This window comes from Miscanthus floridulus, chromosome 6, assembly GCF_019320115.1.
Source record: "Miscanthus floridulus cultivar M001 chromosome 6, ASM1932011v1, whole genome shotgun sequence".
Classification (NCBI taxonomy): domain Eukaryota; kingdom Viridiplantae; phylum Streptophyta; class Magnoliopsida; order Poales; family Poaceae; genus Miscanthus; species Miscanthus floridulus.
The window spans coordinates 72942004-72960565 of record NC_089585.1 but is presented as its reverse complement, the minus strand read 5'-3'; the positions used below and the strand labels follow the sequence as shown (position 1 = coordinate 72960565).

The 18562-nt window shown below is 47.4% G+C and overlaps 1 pseudogene; it reads left to right on the top strand.

Annotated features, from left to right (window-relative positions):
- Positions 1-5123, top strand: part of LOC136456140 (rust resistance kinase Lr10-like) — a 29925-nt pseudogene extending 24802 nt beyond the window's left edge.
- The last annotated feature ends 13439 nt before the right edge of the window (positions 5124-18562 follow it).

Sequence of the window (18562 nt, the reverse complement as noted above, 5' to 3'; positions counted from 1 at the left end):
GTCCATTCAAAACGGTTGGCTTTCTTCAGAAGTCGATAGAGGGGGAGACCTTGTTCACTGAGGCATGAGATAAAGTAGCTGAGTGCGGCGAGGCACCCTATAACTCGTTGTACCCTCTTTATGTTCTGAATTGGACCCATCCTCGTGATGGCCGAGATATTCTCTGGGTTGGCTTCGATGCCACGCTCGGAGATGATAAAACCCAGTAGCATTCCCCTTGGGACCCCAAAAACGCATTTCTTGGGGTTGAGTTTGATGCCGTTTGCTCAGAGTTTAGCGAAGGTATGCTCTAGGTATTTACAAAAACATTAAATTGTTCTGGGGATAGCACCCCGCAGTTCAACCATAGAACACAGGCTGGTCGATCTCTTTTCTCTCGTAGGAATGTAGGAGGCATCGCGTGTGACCATCACCCTTCGTGATCCAGAAAAGGGCCACGGAGGACCACCTCCAGCGGGGTGATCGCTAGGACGGCATTAGTGGCCTCCTCTAGGTGGGGCATCAGCAACGCCATGTCAGAATACCTGGTGCCTTCGGGGAGTCCCTCCACCACTTCGCTGATGTCCACCAGGCTAGGGAAGCAAAAGTGTACCACGGCCAATGTCGAGTCCGCCCCCTACTGAATGCCATCCTCCACGGCCTCATAGAAGCACAACGGTGTGGCATGGAGATGCTCATTCACCTTCGTCGTGTTGTCATGCACGCCCTATGGGGAAAGGGTGCGGCAAGCCCCTAGAACCACGACATGAAGCTCCCTCGACTTCATGCCCTAGGACTCGAGGAGGGCTCACAACCTACCTGCCTCCTCCTAGGTAACACGAAGCTGCTCCGTTAAGCGATGGACCTCCTCCCTCAACTCTGCATCAACAAGGACATGTGGCATCAAAGCTAAACACTAGAAGCATGGCCCACAGGGCAGCATCGGTGGGAAGCAAGAGGGGAAGGGAATGACCCATACCTTTGAGCTCTATCCTCAGACGGGCCACCTCCGCCTGCACCACATCATGAACATTCTCCACCATTGCCGTTGCCAACCGCTCCTCCTCGACCTCACTCTTGGCGTCCTTGGTGGCCCTAAGGGCATCCTCCCGCTCCTTCCATAGTGCCTCAACCGCCACCACGGGGAATGTGACTGAGGCACCATGGGAGAGCACCCTCGGTGAAGGAGCATGCCGATCTGATCCAGCCACCGACGAAAAGGGTGGCAGCAGGCAGGCCTGGCGTCGAGGAGGCTCACCGTCGCTCGAAGAACCGACCTCGAAGAACGTCCTCCTAGGAAAGCCCCCACATGTGGAAATGACACCTACGTCAGAAGCAGTGACAAAGAGAAGAAAAGCAAGGATGACTCATACCTATCCCTCTGAGGGGATGATGGGCGGGGTGGACTCCACCCATGCCTAGCAGGACTCCTTCGACGCCTTCATGACCCTCCACCTACCTCCACCATGCGGACCACCGTAGCTAGAACCACCATAGGAGCCAAAGCTGCCACCGAAGGCGGACCGAACGCCAGCATAGGCACGTCCAGCGTCCCCATTGGGGGCGTCGTCATCCACATCCACTCCACCCTAGAAGGGAGAATAGGGGGCTCCGACACCATCTCGGCGAACATATGTCCCATGGGAGGGGGTGTTCAGTGTGGAAGGGGGTGGCCCCATGCCCTCCGTTGGGTACTCCACACCGATGGCTCCGATCATCAACACCCTGAGCATCCCCTCCCCCGAGATGGGATAGGGGAACTCCATCATCGGGTTAGTGATCCCCTAGTGCTACCACAATGGGTGCACCCGCTTCCTCAGTGGGAGGATCCAGTCATGGATGAATGTGCGCACCACCACTAGCCTGGTCAGCACCTGCGCCCTTAGGGCCTCGATAGCCCCTATGAGAGCAGGGACGTCCGTGGCCTCCTCCGCTAGGGGGAACAACCACCATGACTCTAGAGTAGCACCTCCCGACCTCTCCTCCGTGAACAAAGGCAGCACTAGAACCAAGTTGGGGAGGTAGAACCAATTCTCCCGCTAGCGCACTTGGCCACCGAACCCTAGCTAGTGGGCGAGGGCAAGGTACCGGCTAGCAGCATGCGGACGCACCTAGATCTGAGCACCCCCAGCCACCGGGAATGTGCCATCGGGGAATGACGGCACCACCTAGAACACCCACCTCCACAAAGCAAAGTGGGGGGTGATCCCCAAGAAGGCCTCACACAACATTATGAAGGTCGTGATGTGGAGGATCCCCTCTGGCGTCAGGTCATAAAGATAGAGGATGTTGAAGAACAGAAGCCCCCACGCGAAGGGGTGCAGAGGAAGGCCGAGCCCCATCCGGTGGAAGTCGGTGAAGGAGACGATCTCCTAGTCACCAGGAGCCAGCGCCAGTGCCTCGATGGTGGGAGGGCACCAGCCCACCATAAGGGCATTCTTTGAGGCCAGCCTGTCCTCCTCCATCCTTTGGATCTCCGCCTCGATCACTTCCGCGGGCTCCCATTCCACCATTGGAGGAGGCAAGTAGAAGCAAGCGACGTCGAGTAGGCGTACGAGGGCAGGCAAAAGCTGAGGTTTTTTGGAAGGGAAAGGTTTTGCCGAAACTAGAAGGTAACTCCCCCTCTCTGCCTCTTCTGTCTCCGCTTTAGTACTCCACGAACGGCTGTTGCCACGCTCCCATGATCCCACGCGCGATTGTACAGCGTGGCGGTGGTTGCCGGACCTAAGGCGGAGGTGAACCACCGCCTCCCTGTCGGCCCAACCCTGTGGGGCCGACCCACGTGCATCGCCCACTCCATGCACGCCTCCTCATGGGACTCAAGGGGATCCGACTCCCCTCGAGCCCATAGGCTATCATCGATGGCCTAGAGCTGCATGCACCAAGTGTCGCGGCTCCTCCTCCGCTAGATCTGCTCCATGTGGCCTCGACATCCCATCTCCTAGACAAAGTGGGACGGCGCTAGGGTGCACACCATAACTCCTCTGCTAGGCACGATGGCCCAGACGCTATCAATCGCCTGCTCAAGATGTCAGCGGAAGGGACATGCCTAGAAACCACCACTCCCGCTGATAGGGAGGCCCCACGATGGCCTCGGGGGATGCGCCAGCTCCCCAGACGGAGCAACCTAACCCCCCGATCAACGGGCCCTCGAGTGACGCACCCCAAAAAACAACCAACTCCTTGGAGTTGGGGCAGGCCGCTGAGTAGTGGGCCCAACGAGGGCCTCCGTCCAAGGCTCGATGCACTCCCCGCACCCCAATCTATGGCCGTAGAAGGTCGGCCCCAAAAGGCCATCTCGAGAGGATTGGGACCTACTACCACAGCCCTCAGAAGGGCGTGGTGCTCTGGATGATCAGATGGCCCTAAGCTAGAGCCCAGATGCTCTCAATCACCCAACGCATGGCAGGCTCTGATCAAAAAGGAGGGCGCCCCGGGCCTAAGGACAGCAAATCCTAGACGAGTTCGCCAAGCCCTCGCTCAAGTCGAAGACCTGTGTGACATAGACTCATGAAGGGATCAGCACCATCATCGCTCGGCCTTGACAGCCAAGCAACACCCATCACATTGGAGAAGAAGGCCCTAAGCAGGGCACAACACCCTTGTCAGTGGAAGCCACGCCCACCATGGAGGGTTCGGTCAATAGAAGATCGAATTTAGCCCTTTGTCGCCATCATGCCAAGTGAGGCCACGAAGGGCTCGGGGGCTCCTGATGAGATCCTAACATACAGGTATATTAAGCCTCGGGTCCAACGGTTTCCAAACGAAGAAGACCCCCGACCAACGCCTCTAGGATCGTCCGAGGGCTTGGGGGCTATACCCATTAGGTATGCTCATGCGCACCCTCTAGTGAAGGAACCCTACCGAGCCTGACTACGCCGCAGCATTCGCTTAGGGCTTGGGGGCTTGCCCGAGCCCTAAGGCTCCCAATCTACGCCAACCCTTGGCTCCTGCCCGGCCAACGATGCCGGTCAAGGCCCGGGCGCAAGAAGACGTGTTCCGAGCTACCGAGGCTCGGGGGCTCCCCGGCGCTACTCCTTGGGCACGGCATTGCTGGCCACTTTCCCAATAAGGTCACACACGAGGTGTGACACAAGAAGACAAAGTTTTTCCGTGGCCTCCAGGAGCTCAGAGGCTCCTGGGCCCGCGCGTCGGCCCCTAGAGCCGACCTCCTTCACCGCAAAGAAGACTCCAGAAGGTCCACCAAGGGGCGGTCGGTCCAAGCCGACACAGCTTGACACATAGAGTGTCCGAACAGAGCAGCCAGACGACGCCCAAGGCTTCTTCGGCTCCACAACACCGCCACGGTCCACAACGCGTCGCCGCAAGGCCTTCCTGGACTCCGACGCATGTAGAACATAGACTCGTTCCCCCAAACCACTATGTACCCGACCTATCTCGTTATATAAGGGATAAGGTCGGACCTAGGGAGGGGGTGATCATCAGAAGACAGATCATTCCACTTCATTCTTTGGCCTCTAGTCAGCATCGAGAGCAAGGCAACATAGAGAGGGCCACCGAGAGCTCCTCCACCGTATCCCGTCATCTTCCTCCTCTCCGACGAGGGGAAGGCACCACCGGCGGCGAGGCAACCTTAGGATTAGCACCTAGTTAACCCCTACCAAATCTTCTCTCTACAACCCTATTGTAACCCTCTGATTTTGGGTGCTTTTGAGTATAAGGATTATCAGCTGCTGGACGTAAAGCACCGATTGGCCGAACCAGGATAAACCGTTGCGTCCTCTCTGTGATTCTTGTGTTCTTGAGTCTACCCGAGCCACCGGAGACCTGTACTCTGACACCGACTCGAACAACAATGTTTGCCACGGTTTCAACCCCGCGACAGTTTTGGCATGCTAGTGTTAGAAATGGTAAGTGGACGGAGGAACTCAGACCCAAGTGTTGTCAGCCAAACTGAAGTTTACCTCCCAGAGTGGATCTTTGAGAGAGTAATCACTGGGCAGGACTTGGTACTTTCTAGGGAAATGGCTGGAGCAGAGAAAGAAAAGGTGAGACAGCTAGCCATGGTGGCCCTATGCTGCATTCAGTGGAACCCAAGAAATCGACCCTCAATGACAAAAGTGGTGAACATGTTAATAGGGAGGTTGGAGAATCTGCAGATGCCCCCAAAGCCTTTCGTCTAACCTGAATTCTGAAAGTCATCCAGTGTCATAAAAATGGAGAATACATCGTCATTATGTACTGAATATTCGAGACATAAACTTGGCTCCTCCAGTGTTGCAGAGTAGTGTATAGTGCCTGCATGAAAATTTGGATTGTTCCACCGTATCTGTATCTGCTGCATTAATAGTAACTTGTCGGTTTGTCGCTATGTATGCTACTTATCTGCAACGCATCGTACTTATCTGCAACGCATCAGATTTAAAGTGGACTTGGCGAACTATGCGCAGTTCAGCTGGTTGGGTTTCTTACCGTGGAACCTGCCCATCTGAGTTCAAGTCCCCGACTTAATATGGGTGCTCGTATTTTTCTGGATTTATTCCAGGATTTTACGGCCCTATTCTTTCAATGGTAGGTGATGTGCTGGTCAACAGCGAGGCGTCTGCGGTGCCTTCGTTAATCTCGAGATCTGCCAGTCGATCATCTCAATTCTTCGGAGGTGCTCATAGGGGTAACGTATGCATGCGTGTGTTTATAGGGGTGAGTGTAAGCTCATGTATGTGAGCGTCTACGTTTGTAACCGGGTCTCGCAAAAAAAAAAAAAAAAAACTGGACTTGGCTTGTGTGTAATAGTTTAAAGAGTCCTTTTGCTTCAATTCCTAATGATCTTGCCATGATTTAGTTCCATCCTGTTCTGCCCTTTCTGCAGTACATGTTCTTTTCCAACTCAATGAGGCAAAAATTCAAAATAAGGTGGAGAACAAAGAGTAGCATTCTATAAAGTAGTCAATACGTCATTTGTATTCCCAGGCATTGCAGATCTAAAATGCGAATGGATGTATAATGGATGGGCATGAGTCTAACCACAACTGACACGACATTTTGCAAAGCAATAACAAGAAAAGGCTAATAGTGACTTGTTACCTTAGCCATTGCCACTGAGGATTGTGGATCTCGAATGCACTGAGCTGCCGCGAGCGGCCCTCGTAGGAGCAGAGAGGCCACAAGCCAGCATGCGAGCCAGGGCATCTCGGTGGAGGCAACAACGCCGCAAGAAAATACATGAAACTTCCTAATGAAAGCTCGCTGAATTTGACCTTGCACGAGATCGTCGTTCGCTGCTCGATAGTGGCCGTTGCCGGAGCACCTCTGCCAGAAGCAGAAGGGCTGTGGGTGGAAACAAGATGGGCGTATTGGGTTCCCTTCCCGTTTCTGCCGAATTGGTTTGGGCTTGTGCCAGAAATGAGCCAGCCCAATAACAAAGAAAGACCCGGTAAATCTAGAGCCCATCAAAGATTGCAGGTGCGACTGATTAGAAAATCTAACAACGGATTGAATTGGCCTACCATACATAAACTATTTATCTATCTATCTATCTATCTATCTATCTCTCTCTCTCTATATATATATATATACTATTTAGCGCGCCGGCCGGCAACGCTCGTATGCTGGCTTCCAGAGTGCATGGGGCAGGGCGCCTGCTCCCGCGACGGTAAAAGAAAAGCAAATTTAGGGCTTGTTTGGGATGGCTCCACTTCACAACTCTAGCAACTCTAATAAAAAATACAGCTAAACACCTCAACTCCAAAACTCCATGGAGCTGCCAACTCCATGGAGCTGTAGTGCAAATAGAGATGGAGTTTTGGAGTACCTCTTTTGCTGCTCCAAAACCCTCTCTTTTGAACCTGCTCGTGGAGTTGGTGGGTAATTACCCACTAATGCCACTCGTTACACAAAAATAACGTTTCGTTCTTTTTTTCCTCCGATAGCCCCCGCGCCAACGTTTTTTTCCGACGACGCCCGCGCCGTTCTCCCGCCGCCGCCACTAGCGTTTCGGCCGGCCAACCCCCACCGCCGCTCTACCCCTGCCGCCGGCGGCCCGAGCCCCGCCGGCCGGCCGTCTTTCCCTGCAGGAACCGACGCTTGGCTTTCGGAGTGGGGAACATGGCGCCGAGCTCGCTGCCGTCCTCCTCGTCCATGGCTGCCATGAACCGTGACAGCAGGTCGGCGGCATCCCCGTCGTCGTCGAGGCCGTTCCTCCGGCACACAGGAGGTGGTCGACGTCGGCGGGGCTCCCGATGGTCACGACGTGGCCCGCGCCAAAGGGGCTGAAAGGTCCTAGTATCGCTAGAGGGGGGGTGAATAGCCTATTTAAAAATCTATAAATCAACTAGAGCAATTTGATTAGTATGACAAATAGCGTAATGCAAACTTGCTCTAGCTCTACAAGGGTTGCAAGCCACCTATCCAACAATTCTAGTTGCAATGATTACTTAGGCACACAAACTTGCTACTCTAAAGAGCTCAACTAGATGAAAGTAAATAATCAAGCAAGCTCTCAATTCTAGTTACACTAAAGAGCTTGTATCAACTAGTTTGCAAGAATGTGATCAAGTAAGTAGGGTGATTATACCGCCGTGTAGAGGATGAACCAATCACAAGATGAAGATTAAACCAATCACCGGGAGAATGCAAATGACAAGAGACAATCGATTTTCTCCCGAGGTTCACGTGCTTGCCAACACGCTACGTCCCCGTTGTGTCGACCAACACTTGGTGGTTCGGCGGCTAAGAGGTGTTTCACAAACCTCGTCCACACGATAGGACACCGCAAGAACCGACCCACAAGTGAGGTAACTCAATGACACGAGCAATTTACTAGAGTTACCTTTCGGCACTCCGCCGGGGAAGGTACAACTCCCCTTACAATCACCGGAGATGGCCACGAACAATCACCAACTCGTGCTGATCCTCCACCGCTGCTCCAACCATCTAGCTGGTGGCAACCACCAAGAGAAATAAGCGAAAACCGTAGTGCAACACGAATACCAAGTGCCACTAGATGCAATCACTCAAGCAATGCACTTGGATTCTCTCCCAATCTCACAATGATGATGGATCAATGATGGAGATGAGTGGGAGTACTTTGGCTAAGCTCACAAGGTTGCTATGTCAATGAAAATATGCAAGAGGTGCTCCCTTGAGCCGGCTATGGGGCTATAAATAGAGCCCTCATCAAATAGAGCTGTTATACCCCTTCACTGGGCAAATCGCGGGCCGACCGGACGCTGCAGTCCAACTGACCGGACGCACCGGTCGTGAATATCGGACGCTCACACCGGACGCAGACACTCAATTGACCGGACGCTCCACCGTCGAGTCCGGTCGAGTCCAGTAAGCACCAGGGCCGACCGGACGCGTCTGGTAGAGACTGACCGGACGCTGAGCCTCAGCGTCCGGTCAAGTACAGTAAGCACCCATGGACGACCGGACACGTCCGGTCACACCAGACCGGACGCTGCCAGCGTCCGATCGACTTCACTGCAGAACATTGTTTTTCTGAGTCATACCGGACGTGTCCGGTGTGGCGACCGGACGTGTCCGGTCGCTGAGTCTGCCACAGAATACCGGACGTGTCCGGTCATCATACCGGACGTGTCCGGTCACTCTGTAACCAGCGCGACTACCTCCTCTTCGACTCTATCTTCTTCACCCTTGCTCAAATGTGCCAACCACCAAGTGTATCACCATGTGCACATGTGTTAGCATATTTTCTCAAACATTTACAAGGGTGTTAGCACTCCACTAGATCCTAAATGAATATGCAATGAATTAGAGCATCTAGTGGCACTTTGATAACCGCAATTCGATACTAGTTTCACTCTTCTTAATAGTACGGCTATCTATCCTAAATGTGATCACACTCACTAAGTGTCTTGATCACTAAAACAAAATGGCTCCTACATTTTATACCTTTGCCTTGAGCCTTTTGTTTTTCTCTTTCTTCTTTTCTAAGTTTAAGCATTTGACCATCACCATGCCATCACCATTGTCATGATCTTCACCATTGCTTCATCACTTGGAGTAGTGCTACCTATCTCATAATCATCTTGATAAACTAGGTTAGCACTTAGGGGTTCATCAATTATCCAAAACCAAACTAGAGCTTTTATTCTCCCCCTTTTTGGTAATTGATGACAACCCTTATACAAAGATATGAATTAAAGTACATTTGAATCCATGTTGCTTGCCCAAGCATATTTACCATGTGTAAAGGTAATGGACAAGTTTCATGAACTCCAAATGGTAGTAATTGCTCCCCCTACATATGTGCTAAGAGTTTGGATTGTAGCTTGCACATATGCTTAGATAGGAAATATAGGAGTCAATTTCTACCAAATGATGCTAAGGTATAAGAGATGGACCTTTGAAGCGTGATACCAATCGGAGTGCACCAATATACCATCCTTAGCACCATTAGTAACTAGACATATACAAAAAACTAGAATACCTCGTGAGATCAACATTACATGCAAGGGTCTAGTTTCTATAGAAAGAACATAAGTCTAGTTACTTAGCCTATGCATGCTAGTTTTTTATTTCAACATTCAAACTTACAACTAGCATACACCACACAAGCATGGATATTTGGAATTAAAACTTATGCTATGCAAGCAAACATATGTAATGCTCATTCAAATGCACCATACAAGTTTATAAGCTTGCTCCCCCTACTTGTGTGCTCAAAATTTTAATTGATCCCTTTCCTTTAGCATATCTCTCCCCTAATGTTCAATACTCCCCTATCACTCATATCTTTGTTTCTCTCTCCCTTTGTCAACAATTAGCACAAAAGATGAGCTCAAATTATGGATAGGTTGGGGTGAAACCATGTGAAATGAGGATCATTTTCCCAATTTGGTTCAACCTAGATTACTTGCACAAGATATTTAACTCGGTTTGATCCAAGGACAAGCTTCTTCACACCTCCAAATAAGGGTTATCTTGTACCATGTTGAGTTAAACACTTATAGCTTATTTTCTAAATCAAACACTAGGTTTACAAGCCCACAAACATGTCATATGCTACCACTAAATCATTTCAAACATACAAGCAATAGTGGTACCATACAAGCATCAAACTCATTTGATTTTCATGAATGAGCCTAGGACATGATGGGAATAACTAGATGCACTAAACACGTCCTTAGTAATGAATGGATGACATGTCAATCAACTTTACCTTGCTTTGCTCGAAGGAGAGGCATGTCATATAGTGGGGGTGCATCAACTCATATTGGAGAAGTCAAGTATGTTCAATTCATTCCTTAGCTTGCAAAACCTCTTCTCATCAAGTGGCTTGGTGAATATGTCAGCAAGTTGATCTTCGGTGCCCACACTCTCTATGCAAATGTCCCCTTTTTGTTGGTGATCTCTTATGAAGTGATGACGGGCATCTATATGCTTTGTTCTTGAGTGTTGAACTGGGTTGTTGGTGAGCTTTACGGCACTTTCATTGTCACATAGCAATGGCACTTGCTTGAACTTGATTCCAAAGTCACTCAAGGTAGCCTTTATCCAAAGTAATTGAGCACAACAACTACCGACTGAAATGTACTCCGCTTCGACGGTTGAAAGTGCTACACTATTTTGCTTCTTTAATGACCAAGACACAAGTGATCTTCCCAATAGTTGACATGTGCCCGATGTGCTCTTTTTCTCAACTTTGCATCCCACATAATCGGAATCCAAATATCCAATCAACTCAAATCTTGCTCCTTTGGGATACCATAATCCAACATGTTGTGTATGCTTTAAGTACCTTAATATTCTCTTTGTTGCTTTCAAATGACTTTCTCCTGGTGAGGCTTGAAATCTTGCACACATGCATACACTAAACATCACATTCGGCCTTGATGCGGTCACATAGCGTAGACTTCCAATCATGGACCGATATATCTTTTGATCCACCATGTTGCCACTAGCATCACTATCTAAGCTTCCACTTGTCCCCATTGGTGTGCTAATAGCTTTACTCTCATCTATTTCAAATTTCTTGAGCATGTCCTTGATATACTTGCCTTGACTCACAAATGTGCCATTCTTCATTTGCTTGATTTGAAGACCAAGGAAGTAACTAAATTCTCCAATCATAGACATCTCAAACTCACTTGCCATCATCTTGTCAAACTCCTCACAAAATTCTTGATTTGTTGATCCAAAAATGATGTCATCAACATAGATTTGCATTACAAACAAGTCATTTCCAAGCTTCTTGGTGAAGAGAGTGGTGTCAACTTTTCCCATCTTGAATCCCTTAGAGAGTAGGAAATCCCTCAATCTCTCATACCATGCTCTAGGTGCTTGTTTCAATCCATACAAAGCCTTTCTCAACTTGTAGACATGGTTGGGTTTTTTCTCATCTTCAAAACCGGGAGGTTGCTCAACATACACAAGCTCATTGATGTACCCATTTAGAAATGTACTTTTCACATCCATTTGGTACAACTTGATGTTGTGGGCACAAGCATAAGCTAGCAAGATTCTAATTGCTTCTAATCTTGCAACCGGGGCATATATTTCTCCAAAGTCAAGACCTTCAACTTGAGTGTAACCTTAAGCCACTAATCTTGCTTTGTTCCTTATTACTATCCCATCTTGATCTTGCTTGTTCCGAAAGACCTACTTAGTTCCAATTACATTATGATCCTTAGGCCTCTCAACTAAATCCCATACATGATTTCTTGTGAAGTTGTTTAGCTCTTCATGCATAATATTGATCCAATCAACATCCCTCAAAGCTTCATCTATCTTCTTAGGTTCAATGGATGACACAAATGAGAAATGCTCATAAAATGAGGCCAATCTTGATCTTGTTTGCACACCTCTTGAAATATCACCAATGATAGTGTTCAATGGATGATCTCTTGCAACATTGGTTGGTTAAAGCACTTGCACTTGATTGCTAGCATTTGATTGATCACTTGGTTGAGATGATGAACTAGCCATTTGTTGATCTTGCACATTGCCATTAATAGTGCTTGCTTGTATTTGATCATGAGAACCACTAGCTTGCACATTTGAGTTAGAGAGCACTTGATTCTTGTCATCTTCAACATCAATCACCTCTCTAGGCCTTAACTCACCAATGTCCATGTTCTTCATTGCATTGACCAATTGAGTGCCTCTTACATCATCTAGATTCTCTTCTTCCTCTTGGGAACCATTTATTTCATCAAACTCCACATCATGAACCTCCTCAAGAGTGCCACTAGCCAAATTCCAAACTCTATAAGCCTTACTAGTAGTGGAGTAACAAAGCAAGAAACCTTCATCACATTTCTTTTCAAACTTGCTTAATCTAGTGCCTTTCTTCAATATATAGCATTTACAACCAAATACCCGGAAGTATGCTATGTTGGGCTTTCTTCCATTCAATAGCTCATAAGGTGTCTTTTTCATCATGGGGTGACAATAGAGTCGGTTGCTATAGTAGCAAGCCGTGTTGATTGCTTCGGCCCAAAATAAATGACTCACATTGTACTCACTCAACATTGATCTTGCCATATCAATTAAGGTTCTATTCTTTCTTTTAACTAGCCCATTTGATTGAGGAGTATACTTGGCCGAGAATTGATGTCTAATTCTAAATTCATCACATAACTCATCAACTCTAGTGTTCTTGAATTCACTACCATTGTCACTTCTAACTTTCTTGATTGTTGTTTCAAACTCATTGTGAATGCCTTTGACAAATGATTTGAATGTAGCAAACACATCACTTTTATCAACAAGAAAGAACACCGATGTGTATCTAGTGAAATCATCCACAATCACAAATCCATATTTGTTTCCACCAATGCTAGTGTATGTGGTTGGTCCAAACAAGTCCATGTGCATCAACTCAAATGCCTTAGATGTGCTCATCATGCTCTTCTTAGGATGTGTGTTACCAACTTGCTTTCTGGCTTGATATGCACTACATAATTTATCTTTCTCAAAAGTGACATCTTTCAAGCCTCTAACTAAGTCATGCTTGATTAACTTGTTTAATTGTTTCATTCCAACATGACCAAGCCTTCTATATCATAACCAACCCATGCTAGACTTAGTGATCAAACATGTTGACAATTGAGCTTCTCTAGCATTGAAATCAACTAAGTATAGATTCTCATATCTAAATCCTTTGAATATCAAGTTAGAGCCATCTACACTTATGATCTCTACATCATCCACACCAAATATGCACTTAAAACCAAGATCACACAATTGAGCTACCGACAATAGGTTGAAGTTCAAGCTCTCTACTAGTAGCACATTGGAAATGCTTAAATCATTGGATATTGCAATCTTACCAAGCTCTTTGACCTTGCCTTTGCCATTGTCACCAAAAGTGATACTATCAATCCCATTGCTCTTGCTTTCATTGATTGAATTGAACATTCTTGAATCACCGGTCATGTGTTGTGTGCACCCACTATCAAGCACCCAATGCCTTCCTCCGGCTTTATAATTTATCTACAAAAGAAGATCAATTCTTTTTAGGTACCCAAACTTGCTTGGGTCCTTGTAGGTTAGTCACCAAGGTCTTTGGTACCCAAATGGCCTTCTTCTTTGGGCCCACAATTGGTGTACCAATGAACTTAGCCTTCACACCATTGGCACCCTTATAAAGCATGTAACAAGAATCAAATTTGATTGAGGATACATTAGATAGCTTGTTCTTGTTAGTCTTGCAACTTTGCTCTATATGCCCAACTTGCTTGCATCTATTGCAAAACCAACCATTGCCCTTCACAAAGCTAGCTTTGGGAGTGACAAAGGCCGCCTTGCCTTTCTTGGGGGTATAGCCTAATCTCTCTTTGTTGAGAGAAAATCTTTGGCTACCCAAGCACTTTAGCAAGTGGGCTTCTCCACCATAGGCATTGCCTAAGGCACGAGTGAGCTCATTTACCTCCTTCTTGAGGTTCTCATTTTCCACCATTAGTGATGTATCATTCATAGGTGGAGTAGAGGTGGTAGTGCTACAAGAAGTGTTAGTAGGAGCAACAAAAATAGATTCATTAATAAGATCGCATGTTAGTCCCACATCACATGTTATGATCATTTGCTCCTTCTTGGCTTCCTCCACTTTGACTTGCTCAATGAGAGAGGAGTGAGCCTTTTCAAGCTTAGAGTGAGCTTTGCCAAGCTTCTCATGGGCTTCCATTAGCCTCTTATGAGTGGCATTGAGCTCATCAAAGGATTGCTTAAGAGATTTTAGCTTCTTGCGCAATTCTTTGTATTCCTTTCTCTTCATCTCATTACAAGCGTGCACTTGCTCACACATGTCCAAGAGCTCCTCCTTGGAGTATTCCTCATCATCATCATCATCATCATCATCATCATCATCATTATCATTCCTACAAGAGTCACTTTCACATTCATCATCATCACTCTCATCATATTTTACCTTGGTAGGCTTTGCCATGAGGCATGTTGATGGAGTGTCAAAGATTGAGGGCTTGTCGTTGATGGCGATGCTTGCTAGTGCTCTCTTGATAGACTTCTTGCCATCATCACTATAGTCATCACTATCCGATGAGCCATCACTATCCCAAGTGACTACATAGCCTCCACCCTTCTTCTTTTGGAAGGTCATTCTCTTCTTCTTCTTCTCCTTCTTTTCTTTCTTATCCTCCTTGTGCTTCTTTTTCTCATCCTCATCATTGTCACTATTGTATGGACAATTTGCTACTACATGATTGGGGCTCTTGTAATTGTAGCATCTTCTCACATACTCTTTCTTCTTGGTGTGATCTCTTCTCTTTCTTGCACCATAGCCCTTCTTCTTCATGAACTTGCCCATCTTGCGCACAAAGAGAGCCATAGCCTCATCATCAATATTACTTAGATCTTCATCATCACTTGATTCTTTCTTGGACTTGCCCTTGTTTTTGTATGATGATGAACTAGCCTTGAATGCTATGCTTTTCTTCTTCTTGTCCTCTTCTTCCTTCTTGTCCTCCTTGTCATCCTCCTCCCTTTCCACATGGTATGTTTCTTATGTCATGACATCACCTAGTACTTGGTTGGGGGTAATGTCCTTCAATCCTCCTCTTATGATGAGCAATCTTAACATCTCAAATCTTGGAGGTAAGCACATCAAGAATCGATGGGAGACATCATCATCCTTGATCTTCTCTCCCAATACCTTCAAGTCATTGACAATGACTTGCAATCGATGGAACATCTCCGGAATGCTCTCATCTTCCTTCATCTTGAAGCTTGTCAATTTATCCTTGAGGATATACAACTTGGCACTCTTCACCACCGGTGTGCCCTCATATGTTTCCTCTAATCTCTTCCACACCTCATTTGCTCTATCACAATCCTTGATTTGCTCAAACACCTTGGAATCAATGGCATTATATATGGAGTTGAGAGCCATTGTATTGCATTGCTTGTTGATCTTATCTTGATTGGTTGGATCATCGAGATCAATGATAGCATAGTCATTCTCGATCACTTCCCATACTTGATCATTGATTGAACCAAGATACATTCTCATCTTTCTCTTCCAATAACCATAGCATGTGCCATCAAAGAACGGTGATTTGCCCCCCACATGGTTGAATACAACTTAAGCCATAATTTGACACCGAGGTTGTTAAGCCTTTAATCAAACGGTGACCATGGCTTTGATACCACTTGAAAGGTCCTAGTATGGCTAGAGGGGGGGTGAATAGCCTATTTAAAAATCTATAAATCAACTAGAGCAATTTGATTAGTATGACAAATAGCGTAATGCAAACTTGCTCTAGCTCTACAAGGATTGCAAACCACCTATCCAATAATTCTAGTTGCAATGATTACTTAGGCACACAAACTTGCTACTCTAAAGAGCTCAACTAGATGAAAGTAAATAATCAAGCAAGCTCTCAATTCTAGTTACACTAAAGAGCTTGTATCAACTAGTTTGCAAGAATGTAATCAAGTAAGTAGGGTGATTATACCGCCGTGTAGGGGATGAACCAATCACAAGATGAAGATTAAACCAATCACCGGGAGAATGCAAATGACAAGAGACAATCGATTTTCTTCCGAGGTTCACGTGCTTGCCAACACGCTACGTCCCCGTTGTGTTGACCAACACTTGGTAGTTCAGCGCTAAGAGGTGTTTCACAAACCTCGTCCACACGATAGGACACCGCAAGAACCGACCCACAAGTGAGGTAACTCAATGACACAAGTAATTTACTAGAGTTACCTTTCGGCACTCCACCGGGGAAGGTACAACTCCCCTTACAATCACCGGAGATGGCCACGAACAATCACCAACTCGTGCCGATCCTCCACCGCTGCTCCAACCGTCTAGGTGGTGGCAACCACCAAGAGAAATAAGCGAAAACCGCAGCGCAACACGAATACCAAGTGCCACTAGATGCAATCACTCAAGCAATGCACTTGGATTCTCTCATAATCTCACAATGATGATGGATCAATGATGAAGATGAGTGGGAGTACTTTGGCTAAGCTCACAAGGTCGCTATGTCAATGAAAATATGCAAGAGGTGCTCCCTTGAGCCGGCTATGGGGCTATAAATAGAGCCCCCATCAAATAGAGCCGTTATACCTCTTTACTGGGCAAATCGCGGGCCGACCGGACACTGCAGTCCAACTGACCGGACGCACCGGTCGTGAATACCGGACGCTCACACCGGACGCAGACACTCAATTGACCGGACGCTCCACCGTCGAGTCCGGTCGAGTCCAGTAAGCACCAGGGCTGACCGGACGCGTCTGGTAGAGACTGACCGGACGCTGAGCCTCAGCGTCCGGTCGAGTACAGTAAGCACCCATGGACGACCGGACGCGTCCGATCACACCGGACCGGACGCTGCCAGCGTCCGATCGACTTCACTGTGGAACACTATTTTTCTGAGTCATACCGGACGTGTCCGGTGTGGCGACCGGACGCGTCCGGTCGCTGAGTCTGCCGCCGAATACCGGACGTGTCCGGTCATCATACCAGACGCGTTCGGTCACTCTGTAACCAGCGCGACTACCTCCTCTTTGACTCTATCTTCTTCACCCTTGCTCAAATGTGCCAACCACCAAGTGTATCACCATGTGCACATGTGTTAGCATATTTTCTCAAACATTTACAAGGGTGTTAGCACTCCACTAGATCCTAAATGCATATGCAATGAATTAGAGCATCTAGTGGTATTTTGATAACCGTATTTCGATACTAGTTTCACTCCTCTTAATAGTATGGCTATCTATCCTAAATGTGATCACACTCACTAAGTGTCTTGATCACTAAAACAAAATGGCTCCTACATTTTATACCTTTGCCTTGAGCCTTTTGTTTTTCTCTTTCTTCTTTTCCAAGTTTAAGCATTTGACCATCACCATGCCATCATCATTGTCATGATCTTCGCCATTGCTTCATCACTTGGAGTAGTGCTATCTATCTCATAGTCATCTTGATAAACTAGGTTAGCACTTAGGGTTTCATCAATTATCCAAAACCAAACTAAAGCTTTCAGGGGCCCCACGCCTGGATGGCGCCCGAGGGTGCCGCGCGGAGCAGGTCCGCATACTAGTCGAAGAACAGGTCCGCCGTGGAGGGAGAAGAAGACAGGGATGAAGAGCAGCTCGCGAATCGAAGTTGTAACCTCTTCAATCGCAGCCTGGCTTCCCCACCGGATCGAGCTCTTATCCGCTCAACGGTCGGCCCAGATGCAGGCGGAAGAAGAAGAGGCTTGACAGGGATGATGATGAGACGACGCAGGCACAAGAAGTTGGCATGAGCACCAGCAAGCAGATGGCAGCAGCATCGCTACTGCAACCTGAGACGAAGGAGGAAGCAGCTGTACAATAGCAGAAACCGCCGTGGAGGGAGTTTTCAGTGTCTGCTGTGTGCTACTTGCTGAGTTCCAGCCCAGAGAAAGTGCTAATAATGACTGATAATAAACAATTCTATGGATTACTTGTGTTGACTATCCCTGCGCTGAGGTTTCTGGTAATATCTGTTACAACATGAGATTCCATTTGGTGCTTCAGCCTTTAGGTAGGGGAGGTCTCTGGTCAATGGCAGCAGGCAACTCTGTTTCTTCCGTTTTAGATGACTACTAATGATAATGCTGCTTCCGGCCCTTTTCAATCTGGACTGATCTAGTTTAGAGTAATTTGTTGAAGTCAGTAAACAATTTTTAATAAATATGAAAAAGTTTTAGCTGCTTGGCTACCTAAGGAAGAAGAAAGGGGAATATGAGGATGACAGGTGGGACCATAAGTTGGGGGCAATAATGACAATTCACCTTCAAACTCTGCTTTTTTTTTTTTTTTTGGAGCTGGAGACACCCTCTCAGCCAAACACTTTCATCAGACAGCTCTAACTTCACCCAGAACTGGCTCCACCTAGGGTTCTGAAGTAGAGCAGCTCCACCCAGAATTGAAGTCATGCCAGGGACTTACTTCCTGGAACCGTCCGCAACAATCGCTAAGCCGGGTTTTGAGGTTACGCGAACGAGGCCAGTAGAAAGGCTGCATGCAACCGTTAAAGGGAATTATTATGCCCTTCATGCAACAGTAAAAGAAAGTTCCCTGCATGCATCTGTAAAAAGAAAAGCTGGCAGCCAGTCGCTTTCCTGATTTTTCGCATGCTGACATCGTGACAGGTTGCCAGGTCCTC